This window comes from Salvelinus alpinus, chromosome 2 (genome assembly GCF_045679555.1).
Source record: "Salvelinus alpinus chromosome 2, SLU_Salpinus.1, whole genome shotgun sequence".
NCBI lineage: Eukaryota > Metazoa > Chordata > Actinopteri > Salmoniformes > Salmonidae > Salvelinus > Salvelinus alpinus.
Genome location: NC_092087.1, coordinates 48,814,677 through 48,829,420, shown reverse-complemented (window position 1 = coordinate 48,829,420; position 14,744 = coordinate 48,814,677). Strand labels below are relative to the sequence as shown.

The window sequence follows — 14,744 nt, the reverse complement described above, 5'->3', positions numbered from 1 at the left end:
GTCAGTAATTACACTGCTCTTTTATTAATAACATACATGAGAAGAATAGTAAACTAACAAAAGAAAATTGCAGACACTGCTCTTTGCTTTGGTATTACCCTGCCATTTGCAACATATCATGCCAAGGAAGAAGGCAGTAACTGCTGTTTAAGGGTCAAAGGTCATGTCAGAGGTCAGGGTCAACATGCATAAAATATTAACTAATAGTAAGGCAACAGATCACCACATCTCAAATGATCTCCCCAGAATTCATTTGGCTGGACAATTAAACTTGGAAGACATTTTTCTCAGTTCCACGCTGTGAGTAGTTACTGCCTTTTTGCTTGGTAGGGCAGAATATTAATTTATAAACGTAATATATAAATATATCATAACCATTGCATAATCAATTGCTCACCTTTTCTGGCCATGAAGAGTTCATATTCACGAAGTAACCATACGACAAATTACCATGACATCTGGTACAGATTTGCCTTGTGACGGGAAACGTTTCACGGAAATAGGTAAATCAGAGGGGCTGATAAATATGTTTTCGGGGTACGGGATGTCGCCTGCAGTGACAGGAGACTAGATTAATGTGTACAAGTCTCACTGAGCGAAGAGGCTAACTACACCCTATATCAGAGACACAGATTCACCGAATCGTCATGGTAAAACCTATCAGAGACACATTGAATCACCATGGTAACCCACAGAGATACAGTACACAGGGTTAACTAAAGAGATCTATTGAGTGGGGTGTGGGGGTGGAAAATAGGCTGCAGATGACACTCAATCACAAGTTAGGGAGAGTGAGTTACTGTATATTAGAGAAGCTGAGTTGTGTTGTACAGCTCATCTCTCTTACTGCTGTCTGTAATTAATGTGCCCCACTTTCTTCCCACTGAGGGACGGAGAGGATCAGGATCACACTGTTGTTCCCTGTTGTCTATCAGCCTCTTCCTTCCTCTAACTGCTCTCATCCCTTAGTCTGTTGTAAAATATCCCTCCTTTACTATCACCTCCCCTGTTTAATACTGTAACCTCCTCCAACAATCCCTGTCCCCAGAGGTTCTGTAGATCTAGTACCAGAACTGTTTATTTTCATAAGAACACATCACTCTCTCTGTGTCAGAATCACTTCAAACACCCTGGTTGTAGGCTACTGATGGGATTCCATCACTGAGTGTAGTGCTGTGGGTTGCTATTGCCTGCTGAAATCTGTGGGAATGACGCCATCTTTTGGCTAGAAAAGGAGTATTCCCTTCTGTTTCTGTGACTTGGTTTTCCAGTTGTGATTAATTATGCTGAGGTGCTGAGGGTGGAATGGAATATATAGTGTATTTTATAAGATCTTTTGAAATAGTAGGATTTGTTATTTTCCATTTACACAACATTTGTTGATTGAGGCTAATATCGGTGCTTCTCTGTGTTCCTGTTTTACTCCAGGAAATGAGAATAAGAGTGTGGTTTGGGCCAGCACTGCCATACAACTGCTGGATGACAGGAAGTCGCCTATTGTTGCTTGTAAGCTCCCTGAAAAGCCCCTATATTCTCCCTTAACTTCTCCCTGACATAGAGAGCTACTGTACCTGTTATAGGCTTGTAACTGTAATGTTTTAAACGATATTAAGCCTCCTTTGAAGACGTGAAGAAACTCTTTAATACATTTTAAAATCCAGGACATCAAGTGTTACCTTATAGACAACAACGGATTTATTCTGGTCACAGAGGACAACTCTCAGGTACCATTAATAATATACTAGACGTGTGTGTCCTGTAGCTCCCCTGGTTCCTAGTATTTACATTTAAATAAACATCTTCTTCCTCAGACGGGGCTGTTCTTTGGAGAGGTGGAGAGTGCTGTTATGAACAAGCTGCTTCTCATGGGCTCCTTCAAAAGGTTAGAGGAGAAATCATGTTACAGTCATACCCTGAACACACACACACACACACACACACACACACACACACACACACACACACACACACACACACACACACACACACACACACACACACACACACACACACACACACACACACACACACACACACACACACACAATGAATGGTCTATTTTCTCTTCTCTCTAGGATCACTCTGTATGACTACCAGGCTCTCTGTAGAGAGTATGCTGGCAGCAGTGACAGCGCACGCTCTCTATCACATGTAAGTACTGCCCCTAAATATTATCACATGTAAGTACTGCCCCTAAATATTGTCACATATAAGTACTGTCCCTAAGTATTGTCACATGTAAGTACTGCCCCTAAATAGTATCACTTGTAAGTACTCTCCCTAAATATTATCACATGTAAGTACCTTTCCTAAATATTATCACTTGTAAGTACTGTCTCTAAATATTATCACATGTACATACTGTCCCTAAACTACTCATCAGACTTACATACATCCAGTCAATGCTAATTATTTAATGTCTTCTCTCCCAGCCCTTCTCCATCGTGAAATGGCTCCTGACCAAACTTGTCATGTGAGAATAATAAAATAATCACCGTGATACGATAAAATAATGAGATGCACTGATTATCAACCATGGTACATATTATTGTATTATTATATCAATGTATGTTTGTGTTTTCCTTATCAGTTTCCTGCTGGAGTTCAACCTTTACAGCTGGTGGCATGTTGATCTCTCAGTCAAAGGTCAGTGTGTGCAAGAATATACCTTGAGGTGTGTGTGTGTGTGTGGGTGCAGGCACACATGCATGTGTGTGTGTGAGTCGTTCGTGTTTTTATTATGTTAAGATTTACATGTCCCATTTCCAGCCCAAAGGTCAAGGGGAAAGACCATGATGGTGCCATGTGACACGGAGTACCCTGCCTTCGTCTCTGAGCGTACCATCAAAGAGACCACGGGAAACATCGACTGTGAGGGCTGTGCCAGGTACTTGTAACACAGTTACCTTACCTGTGTATTAGGCACCGATAAACTCACTTAACCTGTGTGTTGATGGTGTATACACAATACAGGGTAATTTCATGCGTTAGGTCTGGGATAGGCGTCCCGCTAGCGGGACAACTTCTGGTGAAACTGGAGGATATGCAATTCAAATAAAAAATCATAAAATTATGGATATTAAACATTTGGGTACATACAATCGTCTTATATCGGTTGAAAGCTTAAATTCCTGTTAATCTAACTGCAGTGTCCGATTTACAGTAGGCTTTACAGCGAAAGCCTGCCATATGATTGTTTGAGGACGGCGCCCCACATCAAAATATTTTTCCACCGGCACAGGTTTCATAAATTCACAAATAGCGATTAAATATTCACATACTTTTTGAAAATCTTCCTCTGATTTGTCATCCAAAAGGTCCCAGCTATAACATGTAGTGTCGTTTTGTTAGATAAAATCCTTCTTTATATCCCAAAAAGTATTTTGTTGGCGCCATCGATTTGAGTAATCCACTCGTTCAACGTGCCAAGATAGTAATCCTTTGGTGCCCAAAGTAAACTGCCTGTTGTTCAGGCCCTGAAGCCAGAATACGCATATAATTGTACCATTGGAAAGAAGACACTTGGAAGTTTGTAGAAATGTTAAAATAATGTAGGACAGGAAGTGGAGAAAATAGGGACCTAGCCTTATGTTAAAAGTATCAACTGAATCAACTCAACTCTCTTTCTATTTCTCTCTTTCTCTCTCTCTCCCTCCTCAGATCTTTTGTAATTCAGCAGATTCCCAGCAGTAATCTCTTCATGGTCGTCGTGGACAACAAGTCTGACTGCAGCTCTGCAACCCTGGTTTCCATGGATCCCATCGAGATTATGTATATAATTTACTAACCCTCAATAAGTTTGAGGTGTTTGAGTGGATTTTTAGTGCAAAGCTTTTGTGTGTTTTTTAGTATAAATGTTTTGTAAGTAAATGGGTTTTGTAAGTTAACTGTAAGTAAACTCTGAACTTAGACTTTAGTTTCCTGTGAATGTGAATAGCTTCTTCATTGTCAGAGGTATTAATCCATATCTCATACATGTAGCTATTTATGAAGCGTGCATTACGGTTTGGTTTTCTCATCATGCTAGAATGATGTTTCAGAAATGGTCACCACAGTATCAGTTAAATGTATCTGAGGTGTGGTTCATCAGTATTTCTATCCTTAACCCCTCTGCACACAATGAGTCTCTGAAATGTGATAGGCTGAAGTTTCAGAAAGACAGAAAGCGGCCAGAATCGTGTCATCCTTTTCACCCCGAGGTACGCAGTATGTAGATATGTGTGTGCGTCTGCGTCACAATTCTGTGATTACACAGAAAGTACATGAACGCCTGTTTATGAGTGTTTAATAACATGACATTAATCATATATGTGACCATCTGTATATTGTCTGAACCATATAGATATATAGTGTATGTATTAATTCATTTCTATGGTCTGAAACTCCTGTGATGCCCCTTGTGTCTGATGCAGGAGAATGCCATGGAGTGTGGAGGAGCAGCAGGCCTCTCTGCCCCCCTTACAGCAGCACTGCTCCCCCTACTGGCCACTCTCATTAGCAGGTGACCACACCGCCCTGGAGGCCCACCGTTCTGGACCCAACACTGGACCTAACACTGGAGAGATTGATAGACTGGCGCACCATCATAATGTTAGTAACTATTCACACAAGATCATGACATTATTACTTCAGATCAGACATCTTATTGAGCTCACGTTATTTAGTAGCAACGGCAATACCCCTCTTGGCAAAAAATTACATATTCAAATCAAAGTAGAATGGACTGATAAAATGAGACATCAATTTACCACAGTTATAGCTGTAGACTACTACAAGAACTTGGAATGGAAGAATAACTCACAGACAAGGAGGATGACCAAAAACAGATGACCAGCCATATCAGGGGTGAACAACACCATTTTCACAGATCCTCCGACTCTCACAAACTACTAGGAGTATGGTGTCAGTGACTGAGAGAACGGTTTGAATAGAGAGGTAGATGAGAAACTTCCTCGCAGGAAAACCACAAAGTCCATTAACTATCAAGTAGTGTCTCACATCATGAGGTTGGGGGAAGGTCAATCAGTCAAAGTTCTGTAGTTATATTTTGATCCTAAAATATAAAATGAACCTAAAAGCATTAGCTTCACTGTCAGAGTAAATTCATATGTTTTATTTGAGGCCTTTTTGACTGTGACAACTTTGATAAAAGTTAACAGTTAATATTCTGGCTGTGACTCCATGTCTGGCTCTGAAACTCAACAACACCACAATTCTGTTGACATCTTGAGGTGCTTACAGTACTTGTCAGAAGCATTCATTTGTTTCTCATGTTGGTATTTTTAGAGGCTGTATTTAGTTTGGGTTTTCATATCTAAATAGTCTGGTAAAGATGTTAAATGTAACCATAGTGTCTGTTGAATGTGTCTGAGGTATTTGAGGTTTGGTTCAACTTCAACAGTTGCTTTTATGTGTAAGGTGGATGTTGGTGTTGTTTTACAGTTTGCTTAACTGACACCTAATGGAATTAGCTAAACAGATTAATAAAAAGCCAATATACTTATTAAGCCACCTCAGTTTATCAGAATAAAAACCATGAGAAATAGAAATACCAAAAATACAATCACAGAGACAGGCGTAAGAGATAGGTAGGTGTTTAACAGAAATACTTATTGTCTGACCATTAAACTCAAGACATGCTCTATATACAGCATCCTGTGAGAGATGAGCATTTAACTTGTTGAGCGGAACATACATATGACATTATATGAGAGGGGTATTCTGGGATCTGTAGCTAGGGAAAGTGACAGTTGTGGTTTCACTATGAGTTTGCTGGTCTGTCGGGGATTGAGCTGTACACGTATCAGACTACAAGACAGAAAGAGACAATTTGACAAATAGGCCTACAGTATTTTGCATATAAATGATATGGTAAGAACATTTTAAAGAAGTGCAGAACACATTCACATGGGTGATGGTGAATGAGACAAACTATGGCTATCATTTTTATTTGTGCTGTACTTTTTGAGATGCCTGCGTATCCACTCGTATCCACTCTGACACATTGGTGCAACTGGATTCCAGTTTAAGCAAGCGGGTGTTAAGAAGCACGGCTTGGTGGGTCATGTTTTGAAAGACACATGACTTGACCTTCGCCTCTCCTGAGCCAGTTGGGGAGTTCCAGCGATGAGAAAAGATCGTAGTCACGAAATTATGGAAAATACAAATTCATTCTTTAATATAGACCCTTCCCCCGCAGGGCCGTAAAAACATAGGAGAGCACCAAGGTCTGGACCTCTGTAATTTCCTCTAATTTAAAACATATTTAATAGTAAAAATATATATTTTGTACACAGTAAAGAAAATCAATTATGGGTCAACATCTATATATTGCTCCCAGCGGTGATCAAAGCTCAGAACGCTTATATTTTTGATCTGTCTCAGCTCTAATCGTGCATGTCTCTGTGAACGAGTGGAATTATTAACAGTGATTTGTTCGTTAGCAGCACATTCATCACTCTTCATAGCCGCTGGAAGTAGTTAGCCGCGTTGAAGACATCTATATCGGTCCGCTAATACAGGACTAGTAATGGCCCAGTGGACTACTTTTGTGAGAATTTGTATTTGTGTGTTTACCAGCATTTTTTTTACTTGAGTCTGATAATTATCTGAAGAAAAAGTGAATCTGATAATACCTGTGGAATATAAAAATACTTGCTTGATATACACTACCGTTTAAAAGTTTGGGGTCACGTAGAAATGTCCTTGTTTTTGAAAGAAAAGCAAATGTTTTATCTATTAAAATAACATGAAATTGATCAGAAATACAGTGTAGACATTGTTAATGTTGTAAATGATATTTGTAGCTGGAAACGGCTGATTCTTTATGGAATATCTACATAGACGTACAGAGGCCCATTATCAGCAACCATCACTCCTGTGTTTCAATGAAACGTTGTGTTAGCTAATCCAAGTTTATCATTTAAAAGGGTAATTGATCATTAGAAAAACCTTTTGCAATTATGTTAGCATAGCTAAAAACTGTTGTTCTGATTAAAGAAGCAATAAAACTGGCCTTCTTTAGACTAGTTGAGTATCTGGAGCATCAGCATTCATGGGTTCGATTACAGGCTCAAAATGGTCAGTCTATTCTTGTTCTGAGAAATGAAGGCTATTCCATGCGAGAAATTTCCAGAGGACATATGAGATGGACATCTCACCAAACGGACATCTAGCCAACTTGACACAACTGTGGGAAGCATTGGAGTCAACATGGGGCAGCATCCCTGTGGAACGCTTTTGACACCTTGTGGAGTCCATGCCCCAACGAATTGTGGCTGCCCTGAAGGCAAAAGGGGATGCAACTCAATATTAGGAATGTTTTGTACACTCAGTATATGATGATACTCTTATTCATAACAAACAAAACAGGTAGCTAAATATAATGTGCCTTTATTGAGAAGAGTTCAAATCTAGGCCTATTTATTTCATCTTTGGATTCTAAAATAGTTCGAAATCGGCATCTATCTATACATTGCAGAACAAATTCCCCACCTTTACTGACTGTGATTGTTTCATACTTGCGAAATAGCTTATAGGCCCTCTACAGCAGGGCTGCCCAACCCTCTTCCTGGAGATCTACCATCCTGTGGGTTTTAAGTCCAACCCTAATTTAACACACCTGATTCTACTAATTAGCTGCTGGTGGGGATATTATTCTTGAGAACAAACGTTTAACATTTGTATCGATTGGCATCAGTCAAAGTGCACCAGTAACATCATGTTAGTAACTACCCACTGGGCAAAAACTGGTTGAATCAACTTTGTTTCCACATCATTTCAACCAAAAAACAATGTGATTACGTTGAATCAATGTGGAAAAATGATTGGATTTGAAAAATGTATTTGATCTTTTTTCACACTACTTTTCACCTAAATCCAATGAAATTGGTGAAAGACCATGTGTTCTTAATGTTTTGTATACTCAGTGTACTATATTCACATGATATATGATCAAATTAGACACTCAATACCAATGATATAGCTGTATACGGTGTATATATACTAGTGCAATAGTTGGATCAGAGGAATAACTCAGAAGCAAAGGAGGATGATCAAAAACAGATAACGAGCCAGATCAGGGGTGAATAACGCCATGTTTCAGAGAAACAGACTATCACAAACTACATAATAAGTACGGTGTCTGTGACTGAGAGAATGCTTTATATAGAGAGGAAGACGAGGAGCCTGCTCACAGGAAAACCACAAAGAAAGTCCATCAACTGATGTGATTAGAGGTAAATGTCTCCTGCTCCTAACATGAGCTAAAATCATTTGCTTATCTGTCAGAGGAAATAACTATATTTTATTCAGGCTTTCTTTTCAACTACACTGCACAATAAAATGCAGGTTTCATGTACAACTGCAGTATATATTGCCAACATCAAAATGTAAGAAACAAGAAACAGTCTTTTTGTGGCTCCATATGACTCTCCACAGTGTGCATTAGAGGAAATATTTATCCTATCTACTGTAGTTATTAGCTTAATAAGATAATAGAGGTGCAGATACATAAGCAGTAAACAACGACACTGAACATTTCCATGGAATTATAGCATGAGAAGTGGGGTTTCATCACTCGTGAGATGCTTGTTGTAATGGTCAGAAGCATTAATACATTTCTCATATTGGTGTTTTTTGGGGGTGAATTTAGATTCGTTTTTTTATATCTTGCTAAAATTGTCTGGTAAAGTAGTTGAAAGGTTTGGTTCAACAGTACTTCTGTCAATCTCCTCAACACAACTAGCCTCTGAAATATGATAGACTGAAGTTTCAGAAGGACAGGATGCGGCAAGAGTCTCGTCTAACTTTCCACCCGACTGTGGTGTGTATGTGTGCACTCGTGCACCTGTTTGCAGGTGTGGATACGTGACAGCATACATGTACTGGTTGGTATGTGATCTGTAGACTGTCTGTGACTGCTGCAGGAGAATGTAGGCCACTATTCCTCCCTCACAGTAGAACCAACCACAATACAGATAATATGGAAATTGTCCTTTGAATAATATTTTTAGTCCAGGAGTAAGCATTATCTGTCTCTGGGAAAATCAGGGGAGAAGGGCCTTCGTCCGGGAGGTGACCAAGAACCCGGTGGTCACTCTGACAGAGCACCTGAGTTCCTCTGTGGAGATGGGAGAACCATCCAGAAGGACAACCATCTCTGCAGTACTCCACCAATCAGCCTTTTATGGTAGAGTGGCCAGACGGAAGCCACACCTCAGTAAAATGCACATGACAGCCCGCTTAGAATTTGCCAAACGGCACCTTAAGACCTCTCAGACCATGAGAAACAATATTCTCTGGTCTGATGAAACCAAGATTGAAGTCTTTGGCCTGAATGCCAAGCATCAAGTCTGGAGGAAACCTTGCACAATCCCTATGGTGAAGCATGGTGGTGGCAACATCATGCTGTGGGGATGTTTTCAGCAGCAGGGACTGGGAGACATGTCAGGATCGAGAGAAAGAACAAAAGAGCAAAGTACAGAGAGATCCTTGATGAAAACCTGCTACAGAGCACTCAGGACCTCAGACTGGGGCGAAGGTTTACCTTCCAATAGGATAATGGCACTAAGCACACAGCGAAGACAACGCAGGAGTGGATTTGGGACAAGTCTCTGAATGTCCTTGAGTGGCCCTGCCAGAACCTGGACTTGAACCCGATCAAACATCTCTGGAGAGACCTGAAAATAGCTGTGCAGCAACGCTCCACATCCAACCTGACAGAGCTTGAGAGTTTCTGCAGAGAAGAATGGGAGAAACTCCCCAAATACAGGTGTGCCAATCTTGTAGCATCATACCCAAGAAGACTTGAGGCTGTAATTGCTGCCAAAGGTGTTTCAGCAAAGTACTGAGTAATGGGTCTGAATACTTATTTAAATATAATTTTCAGTGTTTATGTCTAAAAACCTATGTCTAAAATTCAGTTTTTGCTTTATAATTATGGGGCAATGTGTGTAGATTAAATGGGGGGGACTATTTAATCCATTTTAGAGAGGCTTTAACGTAACAAAATGTGGACAAGTCAAGGTATCTGAATACTTTCCGAATGCGCTGTATATGGACTGAAAGAAACATTTAAGGAAAAGTAGCACCTTGATCTTCACCAATGGCCGGAAAAAGGTGACATAGACAACAGCACATAGTTTTTTATTATCTTGAATAATCAAGATCAAATCATGTAAAATACTAACAAAGATGAGGGAATGGTCAAAGTCAATTTATTCTGCTTACTTTTTTGTTTTACAGAAGAGAGCATTTCAAACGGAGAAAAAAAACATAGGATTTGTATTTGCTGTACCTTAAAACTTCTCTAGGATAGGGGGCAGCATTTTCACTTTTGGATAAATAGCGTGCCCAATTTCAACTTCCTTCTACTCATCCCCAGAATATAAGATATGCATATTATTAGTAGATTTGGATAGAAAACACTCTGAAGTTTCTAAAACTGTTTGAATCATGTCTGTAAGTATAACAGAACTTATGTAGCAGGCAAAACCCAGAGGACTGACCTTTTTATTTTTTTATTATTTTTAGGTCACTGTCTGTTCAATGAGCTGTCATTAGAATACTGGATTTCTAATCACCCTGTTTTCAGTTCCTACCGCTTCCACTGGATGTCACCAGTCTTTGGAAATAGGTTGAGGTTATTCCTTTGTGCAATGAAGAAGTACAGTGGGGAGAACAAGTATTTGATACACTGCCGATTTTGCAGGTTTTCCTACTTACAAAGCATGTAGAGGTCTGTAATATTTATCATAGGTACACTTCAACTGTGAGAGACGGAATCTAAAACAAAAATCCAGAAAATCACATTGTATGATTTTTAAGTATTTAATTTGCATTTTATTGCATGACATAAGTATTTGATACATCAGAAAAGCAGAACTTAATATTTGGTACAGAAACCTTTGTTTGCAATTACAGAGATCATACGTTTCCTGGAGTTCTTGACCAGGTTTGCACACACTGCAGCAGGGATTTTGTCCCACTCCCCCATACAGACCTTCTCCAGATCCTTCAGGTTTCGGGGCTGTCGCTGGGCAATACGGACTTTCAGCGCCCTCCAAAGATTTTCTATTGGGTTCAGGTCTGGAGACTGGCTAGGCCACTCCAGGACCTTGAGATGCTTCTTACGGAGCCACTCCTTAGTTTCCCTGGCTGTGTGTTTCGGGTCGTTGTCATGCTGGAAGACCCAGCCACGACCCATCTTCAATGCTCTTACTGAGGGAAGGAGGTTGTTGGCCAAGATCTCGCGATACATGGCCCCATCCATCCTCCCCTCAATACGGTGCAGTCGTCCTGTCCCCTTTGCAGAAAAGCATCCCCAAAGAATGATGTTTCCACCTCCATGCTTCACGGTTGGGATGGTGTTCTTGGGGTTGTACTCATCCTTCTTCTTCCTCCAAACACGTTGAGTGGAGTTTAGACCAAAAAGCTCAATTTTTGTCTCATCAGACCACATGACCTTCTCCCATTCTTCCTCTGGATCATCCAGATGGTCATTGGCAAACTTCAGACGGGCCTGGACATGCCCTGGCTTGAGCAGGGGGACCTTGCGTGCGCTGCAGTATTTTAATCCATGACGGCGTAGTGTGTTACTAATGGTTTTCTTTGAGACTGTGGTCCCAGCTCTCTTCAGGTCATTGACCAGGTCCTGCCGTGTAGTTCTGGGCTGATCCCTCACCTTCCTCATGATCATTGATGCCCCACGAAGTGAGATCTTGCATGGAGCCCCAGACCGAGGGTGATTGACCGTCATCTTGAACTTCTTCCATTTTCTAATAATTGCGCCAACAGTTGTTGCCTTCTCACCAAGCTGCTTGCTTATTGTCCTGTAGCCCATCCCAGCCTTGTGCAGGTCTACAATTTTATCCCTGATGTCCTTACACAGCTCTCTGGTCTTGGCCATTGTGGAGAGGTTGGAGTCTGTTTGATTGAGTGTGTGGACAGGTGTCTTTTATACAGGTAACGAGTTCAAACAGGTGCAGTTAATACAGGTAATGAGTGGAGAACAGGAGGGCTTCTTAAAGAAAAACTAACAGGTCTGTGAGAGCCGGAATTCTTACTGGTTGGAAGGTGATCAAATACTTATGTCTTGCAATAAAATGCAAATTAATTACTTAAAAATCATACAATGTGATTTTCTAGATTTTTGTTTTAGATTCCGTCTCTCACAGTTGAAGTGTACCTATGATAAAAATTACAGACCTCTACATGCTTTGTAATTAGGAAAACCTGCAAAATCGGCAGTGTATCAAATACTTGTTCTCCCCACTGTAAGTTTGAGAGTTGCGCAAGACTAGAAACGTAGCGTTAGTTTGTTGATCTCCTGTATTGAAAACAGATAGACCCGTCTTCAATTTGATCGATTATTAACGTTTACAAATACTTTAAGTTGTATTACAAAAGTAGTCTGAAATGTTTTGGCAAAGTTTAGAGGTAATTTTTGAGATATTTTGTAGTGACGTTGCGCAAATTGGAAGCTGTTTTTGTCTGGATCAAACGCGCCAAATAAATGGACAATTTGGATATATATGGACAGAATTAATCGAACAAAAGGACCATTTGTGATGTTTATGGGACATATTGGAGTGCCAACAAAAGAATCTCGTCAAAGGTAAGGCATGATTTATATTTTATTTCTGTGTTTTGTGTCGTGCCTACAGTGTTGAAATATGCTACTCTCTTTGTTTACTGTTGTGCTATCATCAGATAATAGCATCTTATGCTTTCGCCGAAAAAGCCTTTTTGAAATCTGACATGTTGGCTGGATTCACAACGAGTGTAGCTTTAATTTGGTATCTTACATGTGTGATTTAATGAAAGTTTGATTTTATATAATTTTTTTAAATTTGGCGCTCTACATTTTCCCTGGGTATTGGCCAAGTGGGACAGAGGATAAAGGTCTTATAGAATAGGGATTTATTTATTTATTTATTTTATTTCACATTTATTTAACCAGGTAGGCCAGTTGAGAACAAGTTCTCATTTACAACTGCGACCTGGCCAAGATAAAGCAAAGCAGTGTGACAAAAACAACAACACAGAGTTACACATAAACCAACGTACAGTTAATAACACAATAGAAAGATCTATGTACAGTGTGTACAGTGTATATGGGAGGTGAGGGGGGAGCCACCCCTTTTCAACAAACAAAGCCATCCCCCATAGCATAATCGACCATCCTGACCGCTGGGCTCAAGTGTGCATCGAAACAGAATGTAAGCTCATATTAACTGGACAAACATGTAATGAAGTTGTGTTCTCACACCATTTACATCTTAACCACTCCGCAGTCATTGGACTTCAAGGCTAGAATGTGTCTACAACACTGCACACTGAAGGAGCGACTGAGGTGCTGAGTAAGTTGAAATTCAACTGGGAACTTGGAAAATAACAAGTTAAACAAGTAAACTTGAGAAATTGGGAGATTTTAATAGCATTTAGGAAATCTACATTTTTCAGTTTTGATGATCTGATGTTGCCAACTATGTAAAAAAAAATCAAACAGAAATGTTATATTTTGTAGCTTGTAACAAAGTATGTGGGAAATATCAATATCAATACTTTTGCTATAAGATCAGGCTTTTGGGGTTTGCTAACTTTTGCCGCAAAAATTGTTAAAATAACATTAGACTTTTTCCCCAGATTTTTTGGGTGCATCTGGCTTATATTATAACCATACTTTAACGCAAGATGAATTTCACCAAGAAAAATGTCTTAGCAATACCACTTTGGATCTTAATGACTTAATTTCAATTAATTTATCTTAATTTCCTATTTACCTGTTTTTTGCATTATGTGTGAATATTTTATATATTTATTTATTTTAAATTGTCTGTATCTATCGATTTTGATCACAAATATATGTTATTTAGTAAACTGTATCAAACCGTTATGGAAGGAGACATCACACAGATGACAAAATAGATATAAATACATTATATATTTACTTGGGCATTTACTTAAAAATGTTAAAAGGGGAGTATGCCCCGGACCCCTCCAAAATCCCCCCCAAAAAATACTAACACCTTGACAGATATTATGGATAGGCATGTAACACAAGCCAGGTGTCCATGTGTGATACAGTAAATGACGTCAGTTCCAAGCATTTTGGGGGCCCTAAGCGAGATTTGCCCACCTCGCAGACAAAACATTTTAGTGATCCCGCTCGTGGCGGTGGAGAGAAACATTTGGAGCTTCAAAGTTAATGTCCTGCAATTCTACACATTTTGCCATGACTTATGCCATGTTCATTTGATATCTGAGTGAGAGTGACTAACAAAATCATTGGGGGGCCCCTGGAGGTCAGGGCCCATGGGCAGTAATTTGGCCATTACTACAAGGCTTAGAAAGCTGGCTAAACTAACTTGCCTAACAAGCTATAAAATCTTAGCTGACATGGGATAATTGAGTGACTGTCAGTGACTGACATAACAAGAGGAAAACTGCTGATGAAGAACCACATTTCGAAACTGCACCTTGTTTATTCTACTATCCTACGTTTTTTTCTGGAGGGGCCTCTAGCGGCTGCTTACTGTATGTCGCTTATAAATAGAAACGGCACTGCAGTAGATGTATTAGATACTTATTTACAGTAACATGATGTGTGATAAATAAAGGATATCCTGAAAGAAAGAGTATTTCTGTGAGACATACAGAGAGCCAGTCGTGTAGTTTCAGTGTGTCTGCAGAAGACTGTACAACCCATCCGGCTGGGCTGAGTTTGCTGGTCTGCCGGGGAT

The 14,744-nt window shown here is 39.8% G+C and overlaps 1 long non-coding RNA gene across 1 annotated transcript; it reads left to right on the top strand.

Annotated features, from left to right (window-relative positions):
- The first annotated feature begins 1,806 nt into the window (after nucleotides 1–1,806).
- Nucleotides 1,807–2,646, top strand: LOC139550981 (uncharacterized). Its single transcript, XR_011670170.1, has 4 exons — nucleotides 1,807–1,882; nucleotides 2,076–2,151; nucleotides 2,433–2,473; nucleotides 2,591–2,646. It is a non-coding gene; the product is annotated as an uncharacterized lncRNA (long non-coding RNA).
- Nucleotides 2,647–14,744: the final 12,098 nt, after the last annotated feature.